The sequence below is a fragment of the Rhipicephalus sanguineus genome, chromosome 10 (assembly GCF_013339695.2).
Source record: "Rhipicephalus sanguineus isolate Rsan-2018 chromosome 10, BIME_Rsan_1.4, whole genome shotgun sequence".
NCBI classification, from domain to species: Eukaryota; Metazoa; Arthropoda; class Arachnida; order Ixodida; family Ixodidae; genus Rhipicephalus; species Rhipicephalus sanguineus.
In genome coordinates this window covers 82,169,869-82,191,893 of record NC_051185.1, presented here as the reverse complement: position 1 = coordinate 82,191,893, position 22,025 = coordinate 82,169,869, and positions in this window count along the sequence as shown.

The following is a 22,025-nucleotide window of genomic DNA, read 5'->3' as shown; positions in this document are numbered from 1 at the left end:
CATATTTCTACGTTTACAGGCCCATATGTCAGCGGACACTTAAGCCTGTCAAATAACACTATAACAGTTTTATCGGAATGTTATATTTTCTTGCTAATAAAAAATTTAAACAGTGTTGACACAATTGCTCATGTAACCGGTGAATGCAGTAAATACTACGGAGTTACGTCCTTCATTCGAAGTTGTACCGTTTTAAGAAGGTAAGATATCCATGTGTGCCGATTTCATAACAGGCGCAGGCAAATCAGACACCTCGCTTACTCGGCAAATTCGACCATTTCTACTTTGTCGCACAAGCTTCAAAGATGAGAATGGTGACGATAATAATGAAATAGCGACACTGGATGGCTCCGGTCATAGAGTTATCTTAGGCGAACACATGTGGGAACATTTGAACTTTCCCAGGCAGCACGCCGGCATTGAACCGATCTCGGGCCAACGTCGCCGAATGACGGCAGCAATATTGGTCCCACGTCGGCAAATCACGCTCGCGCTACTTTCATCCGCATCGGCCTGATGTCGGATAGCCGCTGTTGGGCCGATGCGGGCTTGCTGACTTTGGGACGATGTGCGCTAGCCAGCGTCGGTCCGAGACGGGCCTGCCGTTATTCAGCCGATGATGGCAAGCCGTCATTGGACCTATGTAAGCTAGCCGATGCTGGCGTGGTGTCGACCCCGCCGACGTCGGGTAGCCACCGGCGTGACCGGTTACACCCGTTATTATGGTGTTTTAGCAGTGGTGATTTACCGTGCGTTAAGTACAGTAACTGTACCATCGTGGTCAGGACGTAGCTAGTTTATATGGGGACACCGGCGGCAGTTGTTCGATGCGCACATTAACTTGATCAGAGAGAGTGATACACGTTTTATAAAGTAAGACGGCTGCGTGCCGACCACGGTAGTTCAGTATTGCTGTAGTTACTGTACTGTAAGTCAGCAGCGCTGAAATAGACTATTCGCGGTCTAACGGCATTCATCGACTATACGATTGGCGTCGTATTCCAAAAATGCTTATTGATTAAAACGACTGCTTAATTGGGGTCTTAGTGTGCTATTGAGACCCAGAATTCTGTGGAACCACACAAGAACGAGAAGGAAAGTCAATATTCTATTCAACACAACTAAAAGGATAAAAGGCCTGATGCACCAACTACGCATGCGTCAGGGTAATGAAGAAGCAACACATTTGCAAGGTGATAAGCACAAGTTTATTCACACATATGAGCCAGCAGTGCCGGAATAATTATGCCACAAAGGAATACCTAAACATCTGTACATACCATAGGCAACATCTAAAACACTACCACAGTCTCCGTATTCGTCAAGAAAAACAGGAAAATCCTGATGGAGAATGGGGTCAGGCGAAGAGTTACAATCTCTTCAATGTTGTTCATGGCATATTCACTATGAATATTTAAAGAACTCGAACGGCAAAAATAGGAATAAGGATTAACAGAGAATGTCTTAGGTACTTGCGTTCAGCAGACGATATCGCGATCATGAGGAATAACGGTGACGAATCCCCCCAAAAATTCTGGAGATGTAAAGGAAAAGAGCGTTAAAGTAGGATTAAAGATGGACCCGAAGAAAACAAAGACAATGTTAGGCGGCCCGGCGAATAAGCAAGTATAAGAGTGGCAAACAGACTGGAAGAGTATGTCTACACGTGAGCTAATTACTAGCAGAGAGGCACCCCCCTGATGTTTATCAAATTCACCAAATAATAAGGTTGAGTTGGTTCACAAACGTTAGGCATGCGCACCACATGTCTGGCAATTAAATTAGCGTTATTCTTTAAGCGGACATTAACATTTTTTGAGTGATAACTTAGGGGTAAAAAAAATGAATAAACTGCTGTACGCGACGCAAAAAACATAGCGAGCGCTACCACAAGATCCCATGAACTCTACGGGCCAAACAACGAAACGTTCCTTTCCTCAGTAAGGAAGCCTTCATTTTGGTGAGGCCGCCTTATGTCACTCTGAAAGCTTCCTCACTGAGGAGCCCTCGGTGAAGGCTTCCTTGGCGCTTCCTCAGCTTAAGGTTGCTTTGGGGCTACCTTCGTGCGCCCTTAGGTCCGCTCCTGGCCCTGAACGAGCGCTTCACCTCACAGCTAACCCACGTGATGAGCTAGCCCACGTGATGCTTGTTTCCGAGGCAACCCTACCACCCCACCTCTGCGGGGAGACGCGAGCGTGCATGCACGGTGAAGCGCGTTTAGACTGACAGCGTTTAAAGAGGCGGGCTCATTGTTGCTAGAACGCACCACGTTTTGCGCTCGACTACAGTGGCTTTTCACATTTAGTAATCGCAGTTGGAAGAAAGCGTACACGCGTCTCTATATTAACACTTGAATTTGGAAGTGATGTGGTGGCCCAACTTTTTTTTACAGAATAAACGCTTGTGAGCAAAGCTTATATTCGATAATCTCGAACGCAGGAGCGCGGCAACCATTCCTCCCGCGAGGACGGGTGAAGGGAGCTTTCAGAGTGCGCTTGCTTCCTCCGTCGGTACTTGGCTGTAAGGAGGCCTCACGTAAGGTGAGGACGCGGTCCAAGGAAAGGAACGTTTCGTTGTTTGGCCCTACATCTAAACACGGTAGACAAGCGCGCACGCACTCCTAACCAAAGGTAAGGTTGTAACGGAACGGAATCATGCGTGAAAACCACTCACCATGTGCCCGTTGGATCGCTAAAAACACGAGCGAACGAAAAATGCAAGCGCACCAAAGTAAGAGAATAAACAAAAAAATCGCAGCGTATCCACGGGGTGAATGAGGATGAGTAGGGCGAAGCTCCGGAGGAAATCATCGGTAAACCGTGAAACTCTTCCGTGAAATTCGCCCAGTACATTATAAAAAAGTGTGAAACACCGTGTATATATTAAACATGAAACTTTTATTGTACTGTTGGTTTACGTGGTCCCTTCATTATCACCGCTTTGTGATCGTTGAAATGCAGGGAAAGTGTCCGATCCCGAGCGAAAGAGAGAGCGCGCCAAGAGTGAGCGCCTTGTCTGCCTCCATCCGGCGACGAGCGAAAGAGAACACGCGCCAAGAGCGAGCGCCTTGTCTGCCTCCATCCGGCGACTCCGAGAGAAAGAGAAAGCGCGCCAAGAGCGAGCGCCTTTTGTATTTATAACAGCGCCATCTATCTTCTTTAATCATCAACGTATACGAAAAACCACTAACGCCATCTAGTGATATTAGGATGGATGCTATGAGCGTCCCCTTTATAATGGGGCGGTGACATGTCTGCCACCAGGCTCGAAGAAAAAAAAAAACTTCCTTGTTTTATGTCGGCCTAATACGTTATCTCCATTGATTAAATCTATGTTATTATGCCAAAAAATATAAATTTACGGTCCTTCTCTCTGCCTTTTAAGGCAGAATGACCTTATTTTTCCCCATTTATTTTTTTACTTTATCTCTACTTTTCTGCCACCAATACTCTAACCGTCTCTTACTTATTTACATCGCGGACGTGTTCAGCTTTCCATTGTTGTCCCTAAAACCGAATGCTTCATGTAAACTCGTGCCCACACATATACCTGGGTGAATATCGCCATATTCAATCAGTACATGTTCTATCGTTTCCTAAGTTCCCCCGCAGCATGTACATTGTTCTTCTTCGTTACTGAATACGATAATTTCCAAGGACACAACGCCATCTATTGAGCAATTCATAAACGAGAGGTAGCAGCCTGACGACACGCTTCGGCGTCTCTTTCACGTACGGACACACAACGCCATCTATTGAGCAATTCACAAACTAGAGATGGCTACATACTACCACTACTACTGGTACAGAAAAGGGAATGACCCACACCCTAAGGAGCTTCGCCCCTAAAAACGATGGTCAATAGCAAATGCGCGATAAGTAGAGGACGAAAATCTGACGAGACGTAAGAGCAGTCAACCCGTGGCCTTACATGAGGTGAGCGAGTACAATACGGAAGCACGGCGCCACTAGTTGCTCGCTGCGGTCATCTCTGTCGAAAACAGTGCCGGTATGCTGCCGCGTATCCGTCTCGCGCACGATTTTGACTTTCCGCCATACATGTACACAAACCGACACATCTTGAAGAATTCTGCTGGCGAAAGCGAAAAAACCTGCCCCCGCAACAATAATTATCCCTGCCTCGGGACGGCTATCTTACCCTCACTGCTCAAGCGAGTTTTGTGACAATGACGCTGAACGAGGGGAACGAGGGGGGGGGGGGGAGGTAGAGGTTGAAAAAGACGAAAAAATATTCAAATGCTCTCTTCTTGAAAGCACGGCTCAGCCTCCAACCATGGTGAGCGTTCCCCCCAGCATGTCGTCTATGGGCATGCCGTTTGAGAAATGCGCTCATCGAATTTTCAGTGCATAGCTTGTTGCAACGTGTCGCTACATGAAACTTTGCGTACGCCACGTTGGAGCCGCATGTTTTATAGTATTTCACGTGCAATAATAATAATGTTAATGCGGCTGTTTCTAAAAGCACGTGGGAAGCAATCGTTGAACGAGATTTTTACTTGAGAAAGATAGGTATGGACTGAAAAGGACGGCGACGCAGTGCAAACTCGAACTGACAAGCACGTGTTTGTCAGTTCGTTAAAGAATGTCAGTGGGCTAGTCGGTTTGCAAGCATTCAAACGAAAAAACGCGTGTTCACTCCGCCCGGTATTTTTTTCGCCATACCTATTTTTTTTTCATGTAATCAGCCTACTAGCCAGCAGCGCGCATTATTGAGCTTTTTACTGCTTTCACAAAGCAAAATTATGCGACATCACTGAGTCAAATGCGCTTGCTACGCTTGACCACAACACTCGCGTGAGTGGATACGTGTATACACAGAGATGAGGAACTATCCGTGTAGTTTATGACCACTCGCGCCACACAGTACGATACATGCACTTTCTTATTTGTGCTTGTACACCGGTCCATGTAGCGGCTTTCTGCGGGCTTACTCTACAAACATTCAAGCGCCTGATGCTCTATTGCATTGCAATTGTATCCTGTGTTTAGGAAAAAGAAGCACATGAACAAAACTACTCAGAAGCGTGCACGCGTGATGATCTGGCAATAAAACGTGTACGTAGCACTCTCGACGTTTTATTGATACATTGAATAAATTAATGTCATTTCGGTAATGCTTATTTCGATCGGATCTTAATTATCAGGTCAAGCGCAATCGGGCGGAAAAAAAGGGTCGACTATTCCCGGCAAAAGACTGTCTCTGAGCTCTCCACTGTCTGAAGGACGGCAAAATGGGCCCAATATTAGCGGCTGAAAGCTAACGGCTCAACCGACATCGGCTGAAGAACGGCAAAACTGGCCCTATATTTGCCGATGAAGCCATTGGCTTAGCCGATATCGGCGGGACGGTGGCAAACCAGGCCCAATATTGCCGGTGAAAACCCAATATTTGATGAATGGCGGCAAAACCGGCCCAGCATTCCCGACCGAACTCAACGGCTCACCCAATAATGGCGCACTGCCGGCAACATTGCACCGAGATTGGGCCTCGCATAGCCGCCGTAAAACCATTATCGGCCCCACGTTGTAGGCTGCCTGGTTTTTTTCTTCTATCGCGGTGTCTGTAAAGAGATTTCGCTAAATGACGCTTCATCTCATGGCCCACAGTGTACTCCTATCCACATCATTCTTATGCACACCGTCTCTACACAAGTTTTCATCAAAGCGTTGCGCTGTTAATCAGGCTGTAGAGATACGATGTACACCACCTTCGATATTAGAACAGAAAAGATAAAGGTACATTTGACTGCAGGGGCCTATAAGTACGGTCATGTTTCCTCGTTGCTGAAACGGAGATCATCAAGACGCAGTGTTGCGGGCTCCTATCAATCCTGAAGACAATTCAAACTATCGCCCTGGGTACCTGCTTTACGATCAAAAATGGACTCTCACGGTCCCAGTAGCCTTGTTTAGTAAATCGAAGCTCGTGGCATCGACACTTGATTTTGTTATAGGGCTGGCTGTGCCAACATAGATGCGCCGATCCACTGGTGACTAAGTCATGTTACACCTTCTTGCTCCGCACCTAACAGTCGCCAGTCCCAACCAAGATGAGCTTTTCTGTTGATGGTTCCTTAAGTAATTGAAAGAGTGGCCTCCAGGTGACATTGGCACTCGACTCTGCGGACATCACTTCGCCACCATACACGCGACTCGACCTAACGTGACCTCTGCCTTAGTGCGCATGCACCATACCTGCATCAACTTCAGCGTCGGAACACATGTGATCTTTCTCCTTAAGTGTACACGTGATAGCGTTAAGGAGCTCGTTTCACAGGAATCTAGTGTTGTTGTCGTGGTCGGCGTCGGCGTCTTCGATGGTGGGCAAACAATCAGCGTTGTCCGTGAGCCAAAATTTGAGGTAGATGCAAATAAACAAATAACAAAAACAACCCGGCTCAAGTGGGCCCGGGGATTCGAACCTGCGACCCCTCGCTTCGTGTCGCCATGCATTTAACCGCTCGGCCACCACACATACATCCTCTAGAGTACTAACGGCCAGCTATTTATACACACCATTTAGCGCTGGAGGTTCTTCAGCGGCTTGACTACCAGCCGCGAGACGGGCCCACGGGCGTGCTTTTCAACGGCATCTACCCGACGTGTGGCCGTGTTTCGTCACGCTGCATGCATGGATGTTGGAGCCGGAGGACGTCCGCACTTTGACTTTCCTTGCGCCACGGTTTATTTCTCTCCCGAAAAGTGAAGGCAGGATAGCGATGGGGAAAACGATGCGAACAGGGTCCAATTATGCTATGGCATTCTACTCTGAAAGCGAAGCTCAAGCGTCCTCCAAGCTCTTATTCTCCCCTTCACGATTCCTCTCCAACCTCTTGTCCTTGCTCTGAATAATTCCTGTTGCAACGAATAATACTGAGTCGAGTCGCTCCTTTCGAGGCTTTTGTGATCGCATGGACCAAGCCACCCGGCTTACTTAAGGAGCATTAAGAAGGGAGGCGTCGTGTACCGCGTTGATAGCATTTAAAGTGATTGCGAAGTTTGCTTGCGAGTATTTTTTCACACGGGGTGCTAGCATCGACCAGTCAGTTTACAGCGCTAAGTTATTCATATTTCTTGGCGCACGCACCTAGCTGCCGAGTACGTTCTTCTTTTGTCCCGTACCTGAATTGCTCATATTAGGAACCTCTAGGTAGCGCTTCAGTCGTTGTTTACTGCTTATTTCCGAGCGCAGCGCCCTCGACGTTGTTAACGCAGCCCTTTTGATGCCCAGTGTTTTGTGAGTGTCCTTTGCCACCTTATCTGCTAAGCGGCCGCCGCCACTTAAGCGATGCTGCAATGATCTCGGTATCGGAAACAGCGGCACGTCCAGCGATGTTACAGCAGAGCCACAACTGATTCGTGGCCACTCTGTGCAAATGGTTATCTGACACTAACGAAACGTCATTGCCACGAGCCCGATAAAGCGACCAGTCATCTGCGCCCAGTATTCATACATATTAGTCTTGTATGAATAAATGCGCCACCTCACAAGGTTACTTCCCACATTTACATTATTGTACCGCGCGCACATATTGGCGGAAGTGCACTAAACGTATCGGCGAAGTCACACAGTTTAGCCGAAACAAAAGGGATGTCATATGCTAAATCAAAAGAACATTCTTGAGCTTGCACAATCTGTGACGGCGAAAGTCCTGCGCCCAGCGGACGCACCATCATACATAGCATGGAGCACGTATGTCTTCAAATTCATAAGCACAACACAGCGGGGGCGGGCACCATTATCTGCGTACTTTCTTGTAGAGTAGACCGTCCAGAAAAACGAAGCCACTGTAAACTGTCAGCTGAGCTGCTCAGTCGAATAGGGCTTGATTTTCCCAGAGGTGGCTGGATGGGGTAAAAGGGTGCTATCGATGGTATCTAGGAACTCGTGAAAATTCTGGGTGCATCCTCAAGCTGTTAGTAGAGGGTGCCTTGAAATACATTTGGTATGATGGCGGCAACATTTTGTGCAAACGTACCTCTCATTGAGGAAAGCGACCAGACGTTCGCGGATACCAACCAGCCAACATAGTGCAAGGTGACCACTAACGATCGTAGTCGTTGGAGATTTGCGGCGAACTTACGACAGCAAAAACCACAGCAAGGAACCCTTATTCATCTTAGGCAAATGGATAAGGGACCTTGTGAGTCATTTTTAGCACAGTGATCGCACCACACCTTATCAAGAGTCGACCGTTGAGAGTGATTTACACCACTTTATTGCAAATACATCTTATTACGACTTTCCTATCCGAAAGCATTGAATGTAACTACGTTAGTATGGTTGCACTAATTCTTTTTATTATACTTTCAGACGACTATAAACTGTTCAGAAAACGTCGTTTTATTAGCGTAGGGAATAAAACATTTGCATAAAAAACAACTCCGCACAAGCTACCAATATTTCATGCCGCAGTCATGCCACACCTTTGAATAGTGTTCTCAACCTTTTTATTTGTTGTTTAAATTTCAAGTGCTTATGACGTGCTTACACAGCAGCTGCTGAAAACTTGGATTTAATCAAATGTCGTTGCCTCTAACGACCATATAATTTGTTTGAATGATTCACACGTCGTTTCTCATGCGCTTAAATTCCGAACAAAGGAATCGAACTGAAGGAGCAGGCTTAGCAACCGAACATGCGCAGCACGCGGTATAGATATATTGTGCTTTAAGGGAGACACGGAAGCCGATGTCCGAACGCTGAAGTCAGTGATTGAAAAGGGGCCGGAAAGTCATTTTGAGTGGGCCACGGCCATTGAACAGTCGCAAAGAGAAATCGTCGCCATACAAGCAGACGACACCAGGAGGAATCAACACCGAACGTGCCCCTGACGACAGCTCCACTCGATTTCGCTGGGAATATTGCTTGAACATTCAGTACAAAATGTTTATGAACTTGCCCACTAATGTTTCAAGAACTCGAGCAGTACAGACTGGCCGGCAGCGTCGAGAAGCCTTCACGTAGCGAGCGCACTCGCGAAGAGCGGCACCCGAGTCCTCTCGCTGACGTAACACGTGAGAGGGCGCCCCTGAAAGGTCTAGAGGAGAATAGAAAGGGCCATGACACTCTGTCAGGCATTTGTGCCTTTTTGTCAGCGCCTTGGACAGGAAAAAATATATGTGTTGTAGTTTTTCATTGTCTGAAATAAATATCAAAGATGAAAGAAAGGTGAAGATGTTGCGCACGCCGCGACGGATTGCGCATTGAAGTCCTGAGCAGAACCACAATTGACGCCCGTTCCGCTCTTAAGAAAGTGCAAGTGGTTGATAAATTGCGGGCAATTTTCCAGCGTATCCATCACGGAATTAGTAAGTGGGCAGCGCTTTCCTGGTAGACAATCAGACTCTTGCACCAGGCAAGAAGATGTGGGCTTCTGCGCTAGAAGCCCTGGTGGACGTCGCGCCGCTTTCCCATGGAGGAAAGTGCTCTCGAAGCGACCGACTCGAGGTCGAATCCGCCTCATCATGTTGGTTGAGCTCTTTATGTAGCGTCTGCCGAATCGCCGACACGATTTCAGATGGCGATGAAGCCCCAAAACTGGCGACATTAGTTACATTCGCTAGGAGGCCAAACTTCGCTGTAATGAATGCAGTTTCAAGGCTTCCAAATCTGCTTGAGTGCAGAACTACGTCTCTTAAGGACTCAGGACATGTTTTTGCAATAAGTAACTTGTACACATCTATGGCGAACCCTTTAAAGAGATATCCAACTTTGTACTCCTCTGTCATCTGAGGATCGATGGTCTTGCACGACCTGTGCACATCCTCTGTGTACGGCGCGGATGTTTCCCGAGGACCTCGATCTGGCTGTAGGAGCATTTGCTCGGCACACTTCATTATAGGTACCCGGTCCCCAAAGGACCGGGTACCATAGGACACGGAAGCTGGTGGCGGGTTGCCATCTCCACTTTTTTGAGCCACCGCTTGTGAAAGGCAAGGATATCGTCGGATTTCGCGACGCTCCCCGTACTCCGCCTCTGTAAGCCGTTGAGTCATCGTTCTCAGGGGTGCAGTTATGGTAGCCCGCATCTGCACCATAGGAGTTAGAATACTGTACTATCGCGCTCAGTAGGAGCTACATCACGGGAGCGCGTGGCCGAGCGCTCAGCAAGGTTGTACAGTGGAGCCTCACATAGCATATTTTCGAGTTATCAGACGAGAGTTTGGCTGCTCGTGCGAGCGCACATCGCCCCCACTTGCTTTCTTGCACCCTGGTAGTTGCCATTTTCAAAGCTGATATCACCGCACGGCAAAACGAGGGTGAGGGTGAAAAGAAGTGGAGGCGATGCGCACTCGCAGAGAAAACCAGACCCTCTCCCGATAACTCGAAAATGTGTCATGATCGGCGCCACTGTACAACTTTTCTGAGCGCTCGGCCACGCGCTCCCGTGATGTAGCTCATACTGAGCGCGATAGTACATTAACCTAAAAATGAATTGATCAACACAGAAGAATGGTAGCCGCGCCGACACCGACTCATTCCAATGAAATGCGCTTTTCGTCGTTCCTGTTGTTTTTGTGTGACGTATCTATACGTTATATAGAATATGTTGCCGGGACAATGTCTAGCAGAAGTAATATATTGTGCTTAGGAATTATTTGATTAAGTTCTTTACGAGTAACTGGTGTAAAGGATCTCCAAGTAAGACTGAGAAGTATTATTACTGAGGAAATTATGACACGTCATGGATATGAAACACGTCTTTTTATAGCTTATTGCTCCATAAGCCATGGCTATCAGACGAAAGTTTTATTTGGAAGGCATGATTTCTGATGGAGACTAGTGATCAAGCAGGTTGGCGAGCACCACAAGCGTCACGTCTGTGACAGTAAGTTCGAATGCGGCTGCGAGTTGCCATGTGTGCAAACTACTCATAAATTGCTCAGGCTCCTGTGCGCCGAGTATTATCTGTATCCTAACAGGCAGTGAATTGAGTCGAAAATGTGGACATAGTACTTTTGCCTCCAGTCTGGACAAATTAGATGAAGCTCTATATTATTTTTCGGCTCATTTATTGTATTCATCTGTCATCATGCATTTCGAATTATATATTAATTGGAACTGGCTTCGAAGCGCAATTCGCCAAACATATTTACATATTATAGCATGCAATCAACATTTCAGTTCGCACAAGTCCATGCTTCACTGTGTATCCCTGAAGGCTGTCGATATATATAAAAAAACGACAGGCCTGCGCGGAAAGCGCAGCACAGTCATAGCGAAAGCTGGAAGAGCGGCATTTGTAGAGCCCGTTATCAACTCTCCTGTGGCTACTAATACAGGTACATTAGCAACGTACCCACTACGCAACAAAGCGTAATTTTTGGGAAGTTTGGAAGCACCCAGCACGACATTATTCGTTGTTCTGCGGAGAAGCGAGGTACCATATGTAAGCGATTATGTGCAGTTTGTTGATGCGGCGGTTGATGACGATGAGTAATTATGGTTGCGCCCTTTGTAATGGGTTGGAAGCTTTAAACGACCCACTAGTTACGTAATGCATATTGTGTGACCCCCGGTCGTTATTTAACTTTCCCACCACGCTTTATAACACACTTTAACCGGAGAAACGTAGAGCGAGAGAGAGAGAGAGAGAATTGACTTTATTGAGACCCTGCGGAAATGGATCATGGGAGCCTTATGGGCTTCCTTGGCAACCAAAAGAAGTGCACTTGCAAGGAACCCACTACGCTATAAATCATTGTAATTTTTGAGAAGTAGGGCAGTAGGCACTGTGCCGTTTTTCGTCATTCTACAGACAGCCGTGGTACCTGCTAAACACATGTAAGGCATTATGCGCACTTTGTTGATGCTGTGCGTGATGACGATGAAGAATTATGGCAGAGCTCTTTGTAATGGGTTGGAAGCATTCAACAACCTACTTGTTGCGCAGTTCGCATTGTGTGACGCCTGGTTACAGAATTCGCGTTGTGCGAAGCTTGGTGCTCATTCTACTCTTTTACCACGCTATATTGCATATGCTAATGTGGTTCCTTCCCGACATGAAGCCTGTATAGGACCTTTTTTCAAAGCAGTTTCAAGCACCGGCATGGCTCAGAGGTTGAATACTGGGCTCCCACGCAGAGGGCCCAGGTTCGAACCTCGTTCCATCCTGGAATTTTTTTCTTATTTAGTTTTTTTTCTTATTTCGAGCGATACTGGTTACGGACACCGGCGGCGGCGGCGGCGGCGGCGGCGGCAGCGGCGGCGGCGGCGGCGGCGGCGGCGGCGGACAACTACGGCACCAAAAACGGCCGGTGAAATGATCTCATAACAGCTTTCGCTGTAAAAGAAGGGCTTTGCGATAATCAATGTGACAAGCGATCGGCAACAAGGGGAGGTTAATTCTACATCAAGTGCGTCGGCGCAAAAGGATGTATTCTGTACTGCAAACGAATTCTGCGAAAACACGTAAGACAGCGTTAGGGCTATCAACGATGGAATTGACAACCACCGGTTCGTAGAACAAGGCTACAAGGAAATCCACGCTAATCTCAAAGAAGCGAAGGCTTCCTAGTTGAAGAAATCGTTCTGGTTCACGGCACGAATCCTGGGCCAACGCCTTTCCATGTCAGTCGCTCTACCTTTCTCGTGTTTGAAAAATCCGTATAGATTTATTTGCAGCTTTGTGCTGCAAGCAAGTGGCTATCAGTTTTCCTTTTTCAAAACCTCCTTGTACAATCGAACTATCAATGTATTGATGTCAAAACTTCGGTCACATGCTGACGGATCTGATGTCGTGCCAGTCCTAAACAAAAAAGAAGTGCTAGAAATGTATGACAGTGATGAAAAGAACACTACGGCCGCAACAATGCGATAGATCTGCGTCAAAATGTTGCATAACAGAGAGGAATGTAGCACGGCCGTGTCTCCAACAGTACACTACCGGTCGGGGTGACCTTAACATTGTGCGCGCAAGCACTACGAACAGTTAATTAAAGCGGCATGCAAACAAAAGTACTCCTAGCCATGTTCGTGTTATTACCACCGCTATAACGCTTAATGGAGTGCGCTTGGATGTAAAATAGGTCAATTGATTTTTTTTCAGTGTATTTGCAATGTCATAAAATTTTGGAGGGCAAAGGAGCTAATTGATACTATAGGCGCACTGTTCAGGATTTTTGCTTCTTTTCGTTTTACGAAGAAATCTCGGCTCTGATATGCACAGCTGATGATTCAAAAACTGGTTACATGGTAGAAACTGCACTCTGCACTCTCTCAAACTAGCGTTCATATTTCATAATGCTCTCATAAAATGTGGGGATACACCGGTAAACAGGGGGTGTGCTGGAAGCGACGTTTCGACAAGTGGACTTTTCTTCAAGGCTATAACTGCGTTCCTTAGCGCTTGTGCGTATATTCTTCCTACCCTCTCCTGGAATCCAAACGAAGGAGGACAGGACAGCTCCGAAAGAGAGGGTGGGGGAGAAGGTGGGGCCGCAGTGACGAATTAGGTGACTCAAAAGAAAGATTCCGTGAAAAAAAAAACAAAGCAAGGGCGGGTGTAGACGTTCGATAAGCGCGGTGAGGAATTCCTGGAAGAAGGGTTTAATTCTCATTGGTTTTCATGGTGTATGCACCATATCGGATCGATCCAAGATCCCTTGAAACCTTTATACCTGCTGGCTGGAGTGTATTCAACTTGTGAATAACATATGACTTGGTACGTTTTCTGTCTCTTGGCGACGGGCACTTTGACTGAAGTATGTAAAGATTCAGATCGTCGAAATTGTGACCTGCTATATTAAAATGCTGTGCCACACTGTTTCCGGTAATTTATTCGCTGTGTCCCCGCGATGCTGGTTTAATGTAACATTACATTATGGACATATGACAGCATGGACATCTGACGTTGCAGACTTGAAGAAGACAGCTGCACTTGTAGAAACGTGGGCTCCAGCACACCCCCTGCTTACGAATTTTATTGCGATAGCAATTATATGGACACTATCGGCGGATTCTTGTCGTGGTCGTCGCCGTCATGTCCCGTATATGATATATATGTATATATACAAAAGAAAAAAATAAAGCAGAACAAAAAAGTTCCCAACTACCCGACCGGGGATTCGAACCATCTACCCTCGCTCCCTAGCGCGCTGCGTTAGACAACTCAACTATACGCCATGTATGTGCCGGCGAAATAACGGCGAGGTACTTATATACATCATTTACCGCTGGTGGTAGGCAAATTTCGGAGGAGCTTGAGCGTGCGTTCTATCAAACAACGCTCCCATATTTTCTTTCAGTTTGAAAGCTGCCCTTGAGACGCGCACGAAAAAGTGCCTCCTTTCTGTAAACACTCGTGATGTGGAACAAAAAAAAACAACAAAGAACACCGGGCACACCTTGCGTCAGACGCCTCCGTGTGGCAGGGGCCAGTACACGCGCCGCAGTTAAAAAGAATAATGGCTAATCCCTCCGTCATAGGAATTGGTATAACACGAAAGTGAAACGTGTCGTCACAGAAGTAGTTGATTGTTCATAGTGCATTGGTATATGAGAGCTCGCACAATGTCTACTGCTTGGGAGATATACCACCGCTTGATGTGGACGCACTCACATTGTGGCACGCCTACGTACCGACGATTAACGCCCATGATCATGATTTAGCACTTGCGGTAGCTGAAGGTGCTAACATATACGTGGACCCGCGCAAAGATGGCATCCACAAGCACATAGTAATCACTGCTACTTTGTATGCACTCTTTCAAAGCGTCGTGAAAGGGGAATAGAAACGCTACGCGCGGCGTGTCTTCTCTCTAGTTTGGCCGTTATTTCTCACAGGGCGAGCGGGGAACGCGGTGCGAAGGCCAGGCGAGCGTCGGAGAGCTATTTTTCGGTATGGATGGATGCTATGGGTGAGGTTTGGGCTAAAGCTGCCACCTCAAGGTGTGTTAAAGCGCTGAAGAAATTAAACTTGTAATGGAAACGCGCCGAATGAGACGGTCATAGCAACGGTGCGTTTTTTAAAGACGATAGTCTTTCTTGGGGAACTTAAACGCAGATATTTTGGTCTGTCTTTCCGTTTGTCGGCACGTCACTCGATTCAGCCACCCAGCCAAAGTTGAACCACTTGCCCAAGGGCCAGCCATCTTGAACGGCTGACAAGGTTCATACTTGTGTACATTGTTGATAAAAAGCAAACATTACGCATATCTGAAGCGCAACATCACTAGGCAAGTATTAGGTGGTGTGTTCCTTTAATAGAAAATACATAGATATCTAATTCTAGAGACCCTAGTTTCTTAAGCTGGACTGAAAATGCGACTGCGCTGAAACTTGCCTTCCTCCGTGCCCTCTGCACGAGCTCATAGTTGTGTTTCGGTTTCGGTTCAGTATTGCACTGTACGAATGCAATGGGGCACCGCTCTGGCATTCCTGTTTTACCCAGGCGACGTGTAAATAAAAGAGTGTGTGGAGAGTACTCGTTGAGTGCGGACGTTTCTTCTGCTTCGGCGCTTCGCGCCAAACCGCGTGTTCGGGCTGGCTGGCGTCCCCGCCGGTCGCGTTGGTCACCGCCGGTCTTCGCCTGCTGGTGCGCCGGGACTACCAGCCCGCAACACAGCACTCATGTTTCCCGACGTATTGCCAGATGGCGTCCATATCTCACGCAGCGCCTCTTCTCTTTAGACGACATTTTCAGCGAATCACGTGGATGCGCGGCCATTTTTAGGGGCGAAGCTCCTTATAGCGGCACCCGTTCGTCCCTCGTAGCGTAGTATGTAACCAGTCTTACGCTTTGACCTCCAAGGTGGTGCCGGTGGGAGATTTTTCCTGTGCGTTGTTGAACAATAAAAAATTCGCAGCGTTAGCTAAAAGCCGACTTCTTCTGTCTCTCATTCCCATTAGCAGCCATTCTTTACCTCCAAGGTAGTGCCTGGTGAGATTTCTCCTGTGCGTGATTAAACAATAAAAATTTTGTTCAAAACGCCGTTGATTGATGAAATAAACCAACAAAAGACGCCAGATGTTTTGTAAAAGCAAAACGAAAGAACGCCAGATGTTTCTAAAGCAAAACGAAAAGACGCCAGCTGCTTAACGAAAGACGCCAGATGTTTTCTAAGCAATGGTTTTCTAAACAATGAAAATTCACAGCGTACATGTAAAATTAAAGTGCGCTGCAAGTCGTCATAACTCATCGAACCTTTAGTATAAACGCGCCCGATCTCACGTCGGTGATGATGTACTGGGCAGAATTCACGGAAGATTCACGGTTTACCGATGAACCTCCGCAGCTTCGCCCACTCATCATCATTCACTCCGTGGATATGCTGTGATTTTTTTTGTTTTTTTTTTCGAGCCTGGTGGCGCACATGTCTCCGTGCCGTTATAAAAGGGACGCTCATAGCATCCATCCATCAATCCAAGAGCATTGTGAAATGAAAGTGTGAAAGATAAATTGCGCTTTCATGTAGCCTCCGCAAAGTTATTGGCGGTAGCTGAGTGGGCTGAACGCACGCCAGCCATCGTGGCGGACCGACAGGTCATGGGTTCGACTACCGTCAACAGAACTTTTTCTCATAGTTGTTTTTTCTTCTTTGCCATCTGATGGCGTTTATTTTGCTGACGTACTTCCGTGACGGAAATACGTCATGAAAGTCTTGGTGTACCCCGCCATAAAACACTTTCGTGTTAAAAAATTCGGCGGATCTCACGTACCGTGGGAATCGATTTTATGCGAAGCATGCGCGGGATGGTGACTGTGGCGTAATTTTTCACAATGAGCAAAACGTAACGATATGACGCTAGAGAAACATGGAAGTGGTATACGCACACTCAAATGTTTAAGAGTCGTACATGTGTTATATAACCAGTTGTTTACAGTTGCGTAACGATGCCAAAAGAAACATGGGTGTTACCAACACCAGACGCGGTGAGCTGATATGTAGTGCTTATGTTCTTCAATACTGGATAGCGCGAATTCGAACAGGACAAAGGAGAAACACAAATGCACAGGACAGGCGTTACTCGCAACTAAGCTTCATTCAGTAAAGTTTCCCTAGATATATACACAGCCGAGTGGCATGCACAGGCGCACTGCACGTGCATTACAGTCACAATTGCAGATGTTACAGTTGCGTTACAGTTGTTATGCTTATACGTGTCCTTTATGACGAAGAACGCACGCATGTTTTCCGAACCCGTGTGTATCTGTAGAAGGGGTTCTTGACAGTTCTTGAACAAGGCAATCATCACCGTGATCAGTGAGCATCAGCAGATGGACCGGACATGTGAATAGGATCCGTTCGTGATCGCGTGTACGAGGGGTTTAAGTATAGAGAAGTGCGAGGTGCAGTACAGCTGGTGGAAATCCTGGATGCCTCTTACGATGAAATGATCGATGCCTCCGTTCCTGGCCGTGGCAGCGAGGTCTTTTGATGCCCTGTACGCATCTAAGCCGTCTTTCACACAGTATAAGTAACAGGCGTTGTTGGGTCTTGATAAATCAATATTAAAATCACCGGTAATGATGAGAGGCCTGGTTCTCTCGGCAGCTTTATTGTAGGTAGCACTGACCCCAGGTTTTTGCGTAATCCACGGGGTCCACGTTGCGGACCACGTGGACGAGTGGATGGTATGTGAGCGTCTTCCAGGGGTGTTCTGCCTTCACCTTCCTCCCTTTCCTTGCGTCAGCCGCGGTGGTGTAGCGGTTACGGTGCCCGGCTGCTGACCCGAAGGTCGCGGGTTCGACCCCGGCCGCGGCGGTCGAATTTCAATGGAGGCAATATGCTAGATGCTAGATGCGATCTTGGTACACGTTAAAGAATACCAGAGGGTCAAAATTTCCGGATCATCAATTTTCATCGCTACGGCGTATCTCATAATCATATCGCGGTTTTGGATCATAAAACCCCAACTATCAGTATTATTATCACTTCCCTTTCGTGTCAATGTGTGTGTTCGCGGTTACTGTGTTGGTTGAGACTCTGTATCACCTGTGGCACATACCCGCTTAACATTAACTCTGGTACACGGGTATGTGCCACACGTGACTGAGAGAAAGGGTTTCGTGACGTACGCAACAGGTATTTTGCGTTATTCATGCCATGACCAATGAATCGTGATCGTCATGCACTCATCCCCTGCGATGCCAATTTTGGTACATTACAAGATATGGAGATGACCGGGAGAGCGCCCAGACGTAGGCGGCTAGATAGATAGATAGATAGATAGATAGATAGATAGATAGATAGATAGAAACGGCCAAAGTGCCTGAGGCTCGCTAAGAAATGCTTCGCGTTTAAAAGAAATATCTAAGAGCGTCTGATTCTCCATTGCTGGCACGCAGTCTGGGCCAATCCCCCAGAGTGAGTATGTGCCATAATTTTGTGGCAACAAAGAAACTAACAAACACTGTCAACATTTGCAGCGCCTTGCTCAAGCACAAAGACGTAACAACTGTAACAGTTGCTAGTTCACGCTTGTCCTGTGTATACCTGTGTGTTCATTTCGGGCGTCTTTCTTTGTCCTTCAGGCAGCGAGCTGCAAGTATCGAGCTGCTTGTCGTTCTTCGTGTGACGTTCCAGTTTCTTGCTATCACATTCATTGCTTCGCCCTTGCGGCGAAACAGTGACTTGTCTCATCACAAGCTTTCATCCTCCACTGACTCTTTCTTTGTGGATTTCAACTGACAGAAAATGGTAAGTGTTCTCTACTTTTATTAGTGCATATAACGTTAGTTGGTGACAGCCAGTAAAAGTACATACACCACCACTTTCCTCGAGAGAGACATCATGTATAAGAGCAGCGCCACGGCACATGACATTCAAGGTTTTATCGCCGCTGCCTCGCGGTACAAGACGCATTTCATCATTCACTGCGGCACTTAAGACTGTAAGTACAACAATATTGACGTCACTGTAGAGGTCCCTAAGACTCTCGTAAACAATTTTGAAAACAGACCAGGCGCAAAATGCGATCTTGCAATAATAGTTCTGCCTAGAATCGGAAACAAACACCGATCACTCATTGCGCAATCACGCACACTCCTAGCTCATGCACGAGGATCAGTAAAGCTAAAAAATTTGTTCTGGACAATGAGCACAGCCACGAAAACGTTGATATCACCCACTTTTGGACGTTGACGACATCCGCACAGATGAAACAGCGTTGGGAATGTTGCGATAACGTTGCAGAGGTTGCTTCAACGTTGTGGCAACAAGGCGTGCTAATAGTTACTTGCAAAAAAACATGGATCTGCGCAGAACCCCGGCCGCAAGGTTAAAAAAAATAAATGCGCCATACACAGCGCTTTGCTGATTACTTCAAAAAAGCTTGGAGGACGCTTCAGATTCGACTTCAATAGTAAAACACGATAGCTTGATCGGACCCCGTTCCCATCGCCTTCTCATTCGTTAGTCCGGCTTTCCTTTTCGGTTGACAGTTGGCTTCCGGCAGCGAACTGGAGGGTGCAGACGGTGAAAAGGAAAGCTGCGTGTCACCCCGGTTACCAACACTTTCTGACGGGTCGAAAGATGGCGCTTTCTCTCTCTCAAGGTTTACACGTACATCATGCCGTAAATATCTTGATGTCACACACCCACATGGCAGCTTCTCGCTATTTCAACGAACTCAATCAATTATTCTTCATTTTTTACCCTCCCTCTGAATTCGTCATTTTCCTTACAAAACTATGCTTCAATATCGTATGTATCAATGTATCACTTGCAACTCTTAATATTGATCGTTACCTTCTTTGTGTATCATCTCTATTTTTTTAATGCGCTCTCAGAATAATCTAGCCAACGGTCAACTATCGGATAGCTGGAGGTGAGTACCGTTGTGGTTCTTGAGAATCATAATGTGGCTAAGTGTTCTTGACATCAAAAGGTTACACTTTGAAAAGATAATTGAACATTAAATTGAAATGAAACCTTCTGTGGTAAACAGTTTTAGCAAGATTAAACATATTCTATATAAACAAAACAGCAAACATTTGGCAGCATACAAAACAACTGGAGCAAACTTTGAAAAATAAAATGTCAAATAGTGCATACGCGAACATGTAAGGCATATCTTGAAGTAATACGCTTGCAATGTCAGGACCAGCTCATTTTTGCAATCTCTTCCTTTTTAGGTGGTAGCAGAGCAATACTAGGTTTGCTTAGTACGAATTCGTGTTATTTATGGGACAACGTCGATCTTTTTGTTGGAAAGGTTTTGCAATGCGTCGCCCTGCTTTTTACAGCGAAAGCTGTCATGAGCTCGCAATAGCAGGCGTTTTTCGCGCCGTCTTTGGCACCGTAGTTATCTGCCACCGCCGCCGCCGCCACCGCCACCGGTGTCCGTAACCGCTATCGCGTGGAATAAGAAAAAGAAAACGTTATACGAAAAAAAAATGCATGGTTGATCTCTCCGTCGTAGGAATCGGCATAACACGAATGTAAAACGTGTCTTTACATACCTAGTCGAAAGTTTACTGTACATTGATGTAAGAGAGCTTGCACATTGTTCGTTGGTATTTCGCAGCTATAGCACCGTTCAACGTGGATGCACCCACGTCGACGCTTGGTCGCACATCACCATCCCGACGATTACGATCCACGATGAATGATTCAACATATCTTTGTGCAGTTCCCGCCCCAACTCGCCCGTCGGCTACGGTAGCGGCTGCTAGGGTGTCTCTCGTGGATCCTCCGGCGGCGTCAACTCTTGAGGACCTTTCAATAAAGTTTTTGACTGACTGTCTGTAGTAGTTAACGGCGAGAGCGTAATAAGAGAAAGCAGTGTTTCAGCCAGAAGAGCTGATTCAGCTGATTGTACCATGAATTTGGGCTAAGGTCGCTTTTCTGCGTCTTGCTAAAGAGTTAGGGAACGCCACAACTGGACTAAAAGGAAACGCAACGCTCGTCCTGTCTACCATCTAGCCGTGCCGCGAATTTTCGCAGGACGAGCGTAAGCGGAGAACGTGGTGTTACGTGGTAGACGAGGAAGGCCGCCGCCGCAACCACGTGGCAAATAATAGTATATTAAGGCGTTTACGTTCATTGGTAACATTAAAATAAACTACGTTGATGCCACCCCTATCGGAAAAAACAGCGTTTCCAGTGTCTCCCAGTGCCTTTCAGCGCACTGGGTGGCACTGGAAACGCTGTACAGTGTGTCCCAGTGTACTACAGCGCGCTGGGAGGCACTGGGACACACTGTACAGCGTGGCCAGTGTGGCCCAGTGCGCTGAAAGACGCTGGGAATACTGTACAGTGTGGCCCAGTGTCTTACAGCGCACTGGGAGGCACTGGGCACGCTGTACAGTGTCTGCCCGCGCACTGGGAACACTGGCAGCACATTAGAAAAAAAACTGGGCGCGCTGGGTGGAATTCGTACAAAATTTGGTATTAAGTCGCGAGAAATCGAAAGAAAAAATTATCGAATATTTTCGAAATATTATTCTATTCTCTGTCCTACGCATATCTAGCTTTATCTCTAAAGCAATCTGTCGAGCGCGCGCGCTTTCGCTGAAGTGTGATGAACGTGTGTCGTGAATGTAGTTCATATAACTGCATGGAAAGAACTTATCATTCGCAACACAATATATGACATTAGCATTAGTCTGATAATAACATCAACCTACTTTACCAGTCAATCTTTGCACGTAGGCTCGAACCGCTGAAAGCCGCACCATCGCCGCACGTCACCGGCAACAGTGAACCAATGTAACACTCAATCTCGGCGTTTTTAGCTTCTGATTTGTGTAATCGAAGGTGCAAATATGGCCTCGCTTCAGTCAGGTACGATCGAAACTACATTTGAACGGTTATTAGATTCATCGTAATTGACTATGCACGTTCTTCACAGCGATCGCGGCGCACGGAGCACAACTCTAAGCCTAACGGTTGGTTCGGCTAGGGCCTAGGGTGAACAACTGCGGCTGTCTCTTACGCGGAAAGTAAACAGAAAGGACGGAAAATATGTTCAAACGGGTGATTAAAACTAAAGTGTTCAGTGTGCAGTTCAGATAAACATTGTTTTCTAGATAGGTATGACAAACTGCTTAGCGATTC